Source organism: Electrona antarctica, assembly GCF_951216825.1.
Source record: "Electrona antarctica genome assembly, contig: SUPER_2_unloc_1, whole genome shotgun sequence".
In the NCBI taxonomy this organism is placed as follows: Eukaryota; Metazoa; Chordata; class Actinopteri; order Myctophiformes; family Myctophidae; genus Electrona; species Electrona antarctica.
In genome coordinates, this window is record NW_027638779.1 from 389551 (window position 1) to 400182 (window position 10632).

The 10632-nt window shown below is 46.6% G+C and overlaps 1 protein-coding gene across 1 annotated transcript in view; it reads right to left on the reverse strand.

The window, feature by feature from the left end:
* Positions 1–10421, reverse strand: part of hck (HCK proto-oncogene, Src family tyrosine kinase) — a 55953-nt gene extending 45532 nt beyond the window's left edge. The window contains exon 1 of the mRNA XM_079531534.1: positions 10188–10421. The gene's annotated coding sequence lies outside the window, so the exon portion shown is untranslated. The remainder of the gene's footprint in view (positions 1–10187) is intronic.
* Positions 10422–10632: the final 211 nt, after the last annotated feature.

Here is a 10632-nt window from a genome sequence, read left to right on the forward strand (position 1 = left end):
CCCCAGTGAAAGGAGACAGGCTCCATGGGACGCCCCAGTGAAAGGAGACAGGCTCCATCTCTTGGACGCCCCAGTGAAAGGAGACAGGCTCCATCTCTGGGACGCCCCAGTGAAAGGAGACAGGCTCCATGGGACGCCCCAGTGAAAGGAGACAGGCTCCTGCTCTGGGACGCCCCAGTGAAAGGAGACAGGCTCCAACTCTGGGACGCCCCAGTGAAAGGAGACAGGCTCCATCTCTGGGACGCCCCAGTGAAAGGAGACAGGCTCCTGCTCTGGGACGCCCCAGTGAAAGGAGACAGGCTCCATCTCTGGGACGCCCCAGTGAAAGGAGACAGGCTCCATCTCTGGGACGCCCCAGTGAAAGGAGACAGGCTCCATCTCTGGGACGCCCCAGTGAAAGGAGATAGGCTCCATGGGACGCCCCAGTGAAAGGAGACAGGCTCCTGCTCTGGGACGCCCCAGTGAAAGGAGACAGGCTCCATCTCTGGGACGCCCCAGTGAAAGGAGACAGGCTCCATCTCTGGGACGCCCCAGTGAAAGGAGACAGGCTCCTGCTCATGGGACGCCCCAGTGAAAGGAGACAGGCTCCTGCTCTGGGACGCCCCAGTGAAAGGAGACAGGCTCCTGCTCATGGGACGCCCCAGTGAAAGGCAACATTAGTTTTCTACTAGATTTCTTCACTATAGTGCAGGGGTGGGCAACTGGCGGCCTTCACTTAATGCGGCCCACATGTTAATATCAGAATACTGATATAGTATTGATATCAGCCAAACCCGCTTTAATTACTTCATGATTAGCATTTAATGACTAGTACTTAATGACTAGTATTAAAATGTTATTATCTTTTTGTGTCCAATGTAGTTAACAGTTCAAAAAGTTAACATAACTATAACTGAATGCATTTGAAATTCAATGAAAAGGTTACTTTTCAGGATTCCAATTCAAAAATAGCAAAAAAAAAATCAGGTTTTCAATTCAAATATAGCAAAAAATAGCTGATCTACAAGCTCAAAACGCTTCACATTGCGACGCGTTTTGAGCTTGTAGATCGGCTATTTTTGCTACGACAGTAATATGCACTGTGGCCCCTCTGGAGTGATTGTGTAGATATATTGGCCCTCGCCATCGTCAAAGTTGCCCAACCCTGCTATAGTGAATTTAAGCGCCAGGTCACTGATGTACCAAATGTAACTGTATGACAAACTGCCTCACTTGAATAAAGTGCACAGGAGGTTTCTGTGTTCTCCAAGTGACCTGATAACAATCATGGTGTACAGTTTGTACACCTCTTCACTTCCTGATTCTCCACAGAGAGGACTGACTGACCCTCTTCCTCTTTGACCAGAATATCAAGAAGAGCGTTGACGTTTTCTGTCCTACATGCAGTGGTCATCATTTTTACATTCAATGAGGTACTTGCAGTATGAGGTCATTGGATATAATAAATACAACCCTCTATTTCTGACACATGGATGCTGTTGGTGGCAAACACTCCAAACACCACCCGATAGTAAACACTCCAAACACCACCCGATAGCAAACACTCCAAACACCACCCGATAGCAAACACTCCAAACACCACCCGATAGCAAACACTCCAAACACCACCCGGTAGCAAACACTCCAAACACCACCCGATAGCAAACACTCCAAACACCACCCGATAGCAAACACTCCAAACACCACCCGATAGCAAACACTCCAAACACCACCCGGTAGCAAACACTCCAAACACCACCCGGTAGCAAACACTCCAAACACCACCCGATAGCAAACACTCCAAACACCACCCGATAGCAAACACTCCAAACACCACCCGGTAGCAAACACTCCAAACACCACCCGGTAGCAAACACTCCAAACACCACCCGGTAGCAAACACTCCAAACACCACCCGATAGCAAACACTCCAAACACCACCCGGTAGCAAACACTCCAAACACCACCCGATAGCAAACACTCCAAACACCACCCGATAGCAATAAACAAGCAAGCAGACCAGAGTCCACACATACAACACCTGAAGACAAATCACACATGTACTGCTATTTGTATTCACATGTGTACTTGTCTCTGACGCCCCTTTCTCACCGGTTGGTTCCCAATGGGAACCGGTCAGTTCTTTGTGGTTCTTAGTCCATGAGCCAGAGCTCCTAAATTGGAACGTTCATTTTGAATTGAGTGTGCAAAACCATACCTATATTAGATTTACATTACATCTCCTTACAACAGTGTTTTACTGCTCTATACATCTCCTTACAACAGTGTTTTACTGCTCTATACATCTCCTTACAAGCATACCCTATAGAGGGTATGCTTAAAGGCATGCCACGCACCCCCTATAGAGGGCATGCTTAAAGGCATGCCACGCACCCCCTATAGAGGGTATGCTTAAAGGCATGCCACGCACCCCCTATAGAGGGCATGCTTAAAGGCATGCCACGCACCCCCTATAGAGGGCATGCTTAAAGTGAATGGACCATCGAGTGGCAAATTGAGTGGCAAAGCAACATGCAAAGTGAGTTTAACATAATTTAATGTTGTTTAATGCAGTCAGACAGGACTTCTCTGTGTGGATGTATGGGCTGTCAATCAGAAGGACTTCTCTGTGTGGATGTCTGGGCTGTCAATCAGAAGGACTTCTCTGTGTGGATGTCTGGGCTGTCAATCAGAAGGACTTCTCTGTGTGGATGTCTGGGCTGTCAATCAGAGAGGACTTCTCTGTGTGGATGTCTGGGCTGTCAATCAGAAGGACTTCTCTGTGTGGATGTATGGGCTGTCAATCAGAAGGACTTCTCTGTGTGGATGTATGGGCTGTCAATCAGAGAGCACTTCTCTGTGTGGATGTCTGGGCTGTCAATCAGAAGGACTTCTCTGTGTGGATGTCTGGGCTGTCAATCAGAAGGACTTCTCTGTGTGGATGTCTGGGCTGTCAATCAGAAGGACTTCTCTGTGTGGATGTCTGGGCTGTCAATCAGAAGGACTTCTCTGTGTGTATGTCTGGGCTGTCAATCAGAAGGACTTCTCTGTGTGGATGTCTGGGCTGTCAATCAGAAGGACTTCTCTGTGTGGATGTCTGGGCTGTCAATCAGAAGGACTTCTCTGTGTGGATGTCTGGGCTGTCAATCAGAAGGACTTCTCTGTGTGGATGTCTGGGCTGTCAATCAGAAGGAGTTCTCTGTGTGGATGTAATCAGAAGGACTTCTCTGTGTGGATGTCGGGGCTGTCAATCAGAAGGACTTCTCTGTGTGGATGTCGGGGCTGTCAATCAGAAGGACTTCTCTGTGTGGATGTCGGGGCTGTCAATCAGAAGGACTTCTCTGTGTGGATGTTTGGGCTGTCAATCAGAAGGACTTCTCTGTGTGGATGTCTGGGCTGTCAATCAGAAGGACTTCTCTGTGTGGATGTCTGGGCTGTCAATCAGAAGGACTTCTCTGTGTGGATGTCTGGGCTGTCAATCAGAAGGACTTCTCTGTGTGGATGTTTGGGCTGTCAATCAGAAGGACTTCTCTGTGTGGATGTCTGGGCTGTCAATCAGAAGGACTTCTCTGTGTGGATGTCTGGGCTGTCAATCAGAAGGACTTCTCTGTGTGGATGTATGGGTCAATCAGAAGGACTTCTCTGTGTGGATGTATGGGTCAATCAGAAGGACTTCTCTGTGTGGATGTATGGGTCAATCAGAAGGACTTCTCTGTGTGGATGTATGGGTCAATCAGAAGGACTTCTCTGTGTGGATGTCGGGGCTGTCAATCAGAAGGACTTCTCTGTGTGGATGTCGGGGCTGTCAATCAGAAGGACTTCTCTGTGTGGATGTCGGGGCTGTCAATCAGAAGGACTTCTCTGTGTGGATGTCGGGGCTGTCAATCAGAAGGACTTCTCTGTGTGGATGTCGGGGCTGTCAATCAGAAGGACTTCTCTGTGTGGATGTATGGGTCAATCAGAAGGACTTCTCTGTGTGGATGTCGGGGCTGTCAATCAGAAGGACTTCTCTGTGTGGATGTATGGGTCAATCAGAAGGACTTCTCTGTGTGGATGTCGGGGCTGTCAATCAGAAGGACTTCTCTGTGTGGATGTAATCAGAAGGACTTCTCTGATTGGATGTCGGGGCTGTCAATCAGAAGGACTTCTCTGTGTGGATGTAATCAGAAGGACTTCTCTGTGTGGATGTTTGGGCTGTCAAGTTTTTTGACACTCAGTAGGTCTTCCTGCATAACGTCCGGGTTTGATGATGATGTCACACGCATACCCTCTATAGAGGCCGTCCGTGGACCACAAGGGGGGCACGAACCACCGCTTGGGAACCCCTGCTTTAGACCAAGTGTTTGACCGCTGTACTCAATCTGCATGACCGCAATGATTGTAAAACATTCTAGCCTGGCAGACAGACAGTGTACTTATTGTAAAACATTCTAGCCTGGCAGACAGACAGTGTACTTATTGTAAAACATTCTAGCCTGGCAGACAGACAGTGTACTTATTGTAAAACATTCTAGCCTGGCAGACAGACAGTGTACTGTATTGTAAAGCCCTTTCCTGCCCCACTGTTGGAAAAGTACTGTCTGACCGTGCGCGCGCTTGTGTGTGTGTGTGTGTGTGTGTGTGTGTGTGTGTGTGTGTGTGTGTGTGTGTGTGTGTGTGTGTGTGTGTGTGTGTGTGTGTGTGTGTGTGTGTGTGTGTGTGTGTGTGGGTGGGTGTGTGGGTGTGTGTGTGTGCGCACATGCATGTGCGTGCATGCGTGCGGTGTGTGTTAATTTGCATCTCGTAAGTTTCAATCAAGAGTCAATGTAATAGCTGTAAACGGTTAGACATGCATTTGGAGGAATGTTGCCAATAATTTTTGACATTACTACATTTCTTGGGTGTATCCATACATTACTGTTAGGGTCACTGCCTGGCATTATGAACATCATAGTGAGTAGGCATGTAACGATATATACCCTTTTTATTTTTTTAGGGGAATGTGAAATTTATGAAATTTATGAAATGTGAGCTGTAATCATATTCCATCATATTCACGTGCTTTTGGAGAGACCAGGTGATGGTCGTTATTGATGCTCATTAATACATCAAGGAAGGCAATTATGTTTCTGCACTGTCAAATAGGTCTACATCTATCCTAAGATGCCATCAAAGAAAAGAAGAAATGTTAACTCGAGCTAGGTTTAAACATGAAAGCATGTTTACAGTTGTTGCACAGAAATTAAGTAATGTTACATGAAAAGTAATGCAACTTTTGCAATGTAGTTAAATACAAATTGTGAAAAAAGCTTGGGGGGGGAAGATAAATCATAAAAAGATTTTTCGGTCATTTGTCTGGAAAATAATTGTGTTGAAAATATCGTGAAAAATCGTATCGTGAACCTCATGTCATGATACTTATCGTATCGTGAGTTGAGTGTATCGTTACTTAATAGTGAGGCATTATGAACATCATAGTGAGTTGAGTGTATCGTTACTTAATAGTGAGGCATTATGAACATCATAGTGAGTTGAGTGTATCGTTACTTAATAGTGAGGCATTATGAACATCATAGTGAGTTGAGTGTATCGTTACTTAATAGTGAGGCATTATGAACATCATAGTGAGTTGAGTGTATCGTTACTTAATAGTGAGGCATTATGAACATCATAGTGAGTTGAGTGTATCGTTACATGCCTAATAGTGAGGCATTATGAACATCATAGTGAGTTGAGTGTATCGTTACATGCCTAATAGTGAGGCATTATGAACATCATAGTGAGTTGAGTGTATCGTTACATGCCTAATAGTGAGGCATTATGAACATCATAGTGAGTTGAGTGCATCGTTACTTAATAGTGAGGCATTATGAACATCATAGTGAGTTGAGTGTATCGTTACATGCCTAATAGTGAGGCATTATGAACATCATAGTGAGTTGAGTGTATCGTTACATGCCTAATAGTGAGGCATTATGAACATCATAGTGAGTTGAGTGCATCGTTACTTAATAGTGAGGCATTATGAACATCATAGTGAGTTGAGTGTATCGTTACATGCCTAATAGTGAGGCATTATGAACATCATAGTGAGTTGAGTGTATCGTTACATGCCTAATAGTGAGGCATTATGAACATCAGTGAGTTGAGTGTATCGTTACATGCCTAATAGTGAAGCATTATGAACATCATAGTGAGTTGAGTGTATCGTTACATGCCTAATAGTGAGGCATTATGAACATCATAGTGAGTTGAGTGTATCGTTACATGCCTAATAGTGAGGCATTATGAACATCATAGTGAGTTGAGTGCATCGTTACTTAATAGTGAGGCATTATGAACATCATAGTGAGTTGAGTGTATCGTTACATGCCTAATAGTGAGGCATTATGAACATCATAGTGAGTTGAGTGTATCGTTACTTAATAGTGAGGCATTATGAACATCATAGTGAGTTGAGTGTATCGTTACATGCCTAATAGTGAGGCATTATGAACATCATAGTGAGTTGAGTGTATCGTTACATGCCTAATAGTGAGGCATTATGAACATCATAGTGAGTTGAGTGTATCGTTACATGCCTAATAGTGAGGCATTATGAACATCATAGTGAGTTGAGTGCATCGTTACTTAATAGTGAGGCATTATGAACATCATAGTGAGTTGAGTGTATCGTTACATGCCTAATAGTGAGGCATTATGAACATCATAGTGAGTTGAGTGTATCGTTACTTAATAGTGAGGCATTATGAACATCATAGTGAGTTGAGTGTATCGTTACATGCCTAATAGTGAGGCATTATGAACATCATAGTGAGTTGAGTGTATCGTTACATGCCTAATAGTGAGGCATTATGAACATCATAGTGAGTTGAGTGTATCGTTACATGCCTAATAGTGAGGCATTATGAACATCATAGTGAGTTGAGTGTATCGTTACATGCCTAATAGTGAGGCATTATGAACATCATAGTGACGCTGCAACTTTAAGAAATAAAAGAGAGGATTATGGAGAAACAAAGGAAATACGAATGAACTCTGCAAATGACGCACATACTGTACACGTGCAAAATACATACACATATGGTGATGTGTGCACGCACGCACGCACGCACGCACGCACGCACGCACGCACGCACGCACGCACGCACGCCTCGGGGGGAGGCTGTCTGTGGGGCTCCTCTGACTACAGGTGGGGGAGGGGGGGGGGCATGGGGCTACTCTGACTACAGGTGGGGGGAGGGGGGAGGCCATGGGGCTTCTCTGACTACAGGTGGGGGGAGGGGGGAGGCCATGGGGCTTCTCTGACTACAGGTGGGGGGAGGGGGGAGGCCATGGGGCTTCTCTGACTACAGGTGGGGGGAGGGGGGAGGCCATGGGGCTTCTCTGACTACAGGTGGGGGGAGGGGGGGGAGGCCATGGGGCTTCTCTGACTACAGGTGGGGGGAGGGGGGGGGCATGGGGCATCTCTGACTACAGGTGGGGGGAGGGGGGGGGCATGGGGCTTCTCTGACTACAGGTGGGGGGAGGGGGGGGGAGGCCATGGGGCTTCTCTGACTACAGGTGGGGGGAGGGGGGAGGCCATGGGGCTTCTCTGACTACAGGTGGGGGGAGGGGGGGGAGGCCATGGGGCTTCTCTGACTACAGGTGGGGGGAGGGGCGGGGCATGGGGCTTCAGTCTACAGGTGGGGGGAGGGGGGGGCATGGGGCTTCAGTCTACAGGTGGGGGGAGGGGGGGGATGGGGCTTCAGTCTACAGGTGGGGGGAGGGGGGGGCATGGGGCTTCAGTCTACAGGTGGGGGGAGGGGGGGGGATGGGGCTTCAGTCTACAGGTGGGGGGAGGGGGGGGGGCATGGGGCTTCAGTCTACAGGTGGGGGGAGGGGGGGGGGGGATGGGGCTTCAGTCTCCAGGTGGGGGGAGGGGGGGGGGGATGGGGCTTCAGTCTCCAGGTGGGGGGAGGGGGGGGCCATGGGACTACAGCGTACAGATAGAATCAGATGGATTGCATAACACACAACATTGCATTATCTTGCTCTGTCATCCTGCATCATGTCTCGTCACTGCCGTCCCCTTCAAATGCTCTGTATCAATGTGTCTGTAGCAGCAGAGCTCTGTATCAATGTGTCTGTAGCAGCAGAGCTCTGTATCAATGTGTCTGTAGCAGCAGAGCTCTGTATCAATGTGTCTGTAGCAGCAGAGCTCTGTATCAATGTGTCTGTAGCAGCAGAGCTCTGTATCAATGTGTCTGTAGCAGCAGAGCTCTGTATCAATGTGTCTGTAGCAGCAGAGCTCTGTATCAATGTGTCTGTAGCAGCAGAGCTCTGTATCAATGTGTCTGTAGCAGAGCTCTGTATCAATGTGTCTGTAGCAGCAGAGCTCTGTATCAATGTGTCTGTAGCAGCAGAGCTCTGTATCAATGTGTCTGTAGCAGCAGAGCTCTGTATCAATGTGTCTGTAGCAGCAGAGCTCTGTATCAATGTGTCTGTAGCAGAGCTCTGTATCAATGTGTCTGTAGCAGAGCTCTGTACCAATGTGTCTCTGTAGCAGCAGAGCAAGGTGGTGGGCAGTAAATACAACTATGTATATAATTCATACATTCTGTATGGGGAGCGTACCTATGTTCCCCAGAAATAAAACATAATTGCTCAGACTCTTCAACAAAGATGGCAAAAAACTAACATTCTTTGTTCTGTACAAAAGTCCTTAAACCAGAAACCTAACGCTAACCCTAAACCCTAAGGTAAGTAGGGAACATAGAACCTGGGGAACACCTGGGGAACATAGAACCTGGGGAACATGTTCTTTGACTATAGAAGTGTCTATTTGTACGTCTCTAACTGTTTTGATGAATTGAACAAGGTGGACCCTCTTGTAAACAAGTGTAATGCTTTATTGGGTCGTCCACTTAACAGTCTTTGATGTACTGTAATTCTGCAAACTGTTAATAAATATTTCAATCAATTATTCAAAACACTGATGGCGGAGGAAACCATGCAATGCACCAACCAGCACATCAGGAGTCTTGCTCAACATCAGGAGTCTTGCTCAACATCAGGAGTCTTGCTCAACATCAGGAGTCTTGCTCAACATCAGGAGTCTTGCTCAACATCAGGAGTCTTGCTCAACTTGCTCAAGGACACTTCGACACTAACTCTGGGGGAGCCCACAGGGTTTGAACTGGCAACCACTCTACCGCTGATCCACAGCCACCACATACAGTAGGTGGCTGTGTCTGTGACATGCATGAGAAACTAGCCTGGCCCCATACTCACTTATACAGAAACTAGCCTGGCCCCATACTCACTTATACAGAAACTAGCCTGGCCCCATACTCACTTATACAGAAACTAGCCTGGCCCCATACTCACTTATACAGAAACTAGCCTGGCCCCATACTCACTTATACAGAAACTAGCCTGGCCCCATACTCACTTATACAGAAACTAGCCTGGCCCCATACTCACTTATACAGAAACTAGCCTGGCCCCATACTCACTTATACACAATATAGGCCTACAGTCCCATTATACTCATTTCGGCCAGGATATAGTTGTGGCAACAAAACAACAAACAAGCCGAAATTAATCTAAAGAATAAATTACTTTCGTGTAGAGTATTTTAAGAAATTGAATCTACTAGGCTAGACAATAAAATAGCATATTGTATGCGCAGGGAAAGAGGCTGCAGAGAACAGAAACTAGTCTAGCGGACTGAAGGGGCATCTAAATATAGCTTTGAAAAAATACAAGTTGACTCAAACATGGACAACTCCAGGCTAAATTAAGCTGGGAACTTGTTTTTCCTTTTTTTTTTTTTGTAAAAATGCATCATTTTACAGTTTGAGTTTTGCATGAAAAATAAAAAGATGATCAAAGTTTCGCCCAATTAAGCCTTTAGGTAAATAAATAAATGGGCTCCAGACGTTTCTCTTACAATTAGATTTAAACAAAAAGGCCAGTTACATTTTGAATGTGATAAAATAGCCTTGTGTTCTGTGCGCTTATCAGCGGCCAAACACTTCCTCTTATATTCATTTACATCAGCATCTGCGTCCATAAAAAATGTGACACGTTTATAAATGCACTTTGTCTTTTAGCGCTGAACTATAGCAGGCTATTTGTTTTAATTACAAACAATCCCTCTTTCCTTCATAGTAGCCTATAGAACCCCCCATATATATCCTCTCCATACATGACATGGTCAAACAGATCGCTAACAGTAAGCCTACCTGTCCTGGTATCAGCCGAATAACACTTGTCTTGTCTGGTCCAGTTGTGAATGCTCCGTGTTATGGATCGGCATGCAGCGGTTCTATTCTATTCTATTAGGTGTTCCTCTCCTCTCCTCGGTCGGTGTGTTGTTATGCCGGCTCCATCCTAGCTGTGTGTTGTGGTGGTGATTCTCCTCTATTCTCAGTGTGGACGGACTGGCACGCTATATTCTATCCTCAGTGTAGCCTACGGCCTGGCTGTCTATATGTGCGGACGGACGGTATGTGTGCACCACAGACAGGCAGCAGCAGCACTGATCACTGACTGACTGGATTCCGCGAGGAAGTAACTCGTCGTCCGTCCGGACGGTCGGTCCTCCTCCTCCTCCTCCTCCTCCTCCTCCTCCTCTCGTCGCATCCGAGACGCTCAGTGGTGAGACGTGAGAAGAGGCTGTGAGAGTGA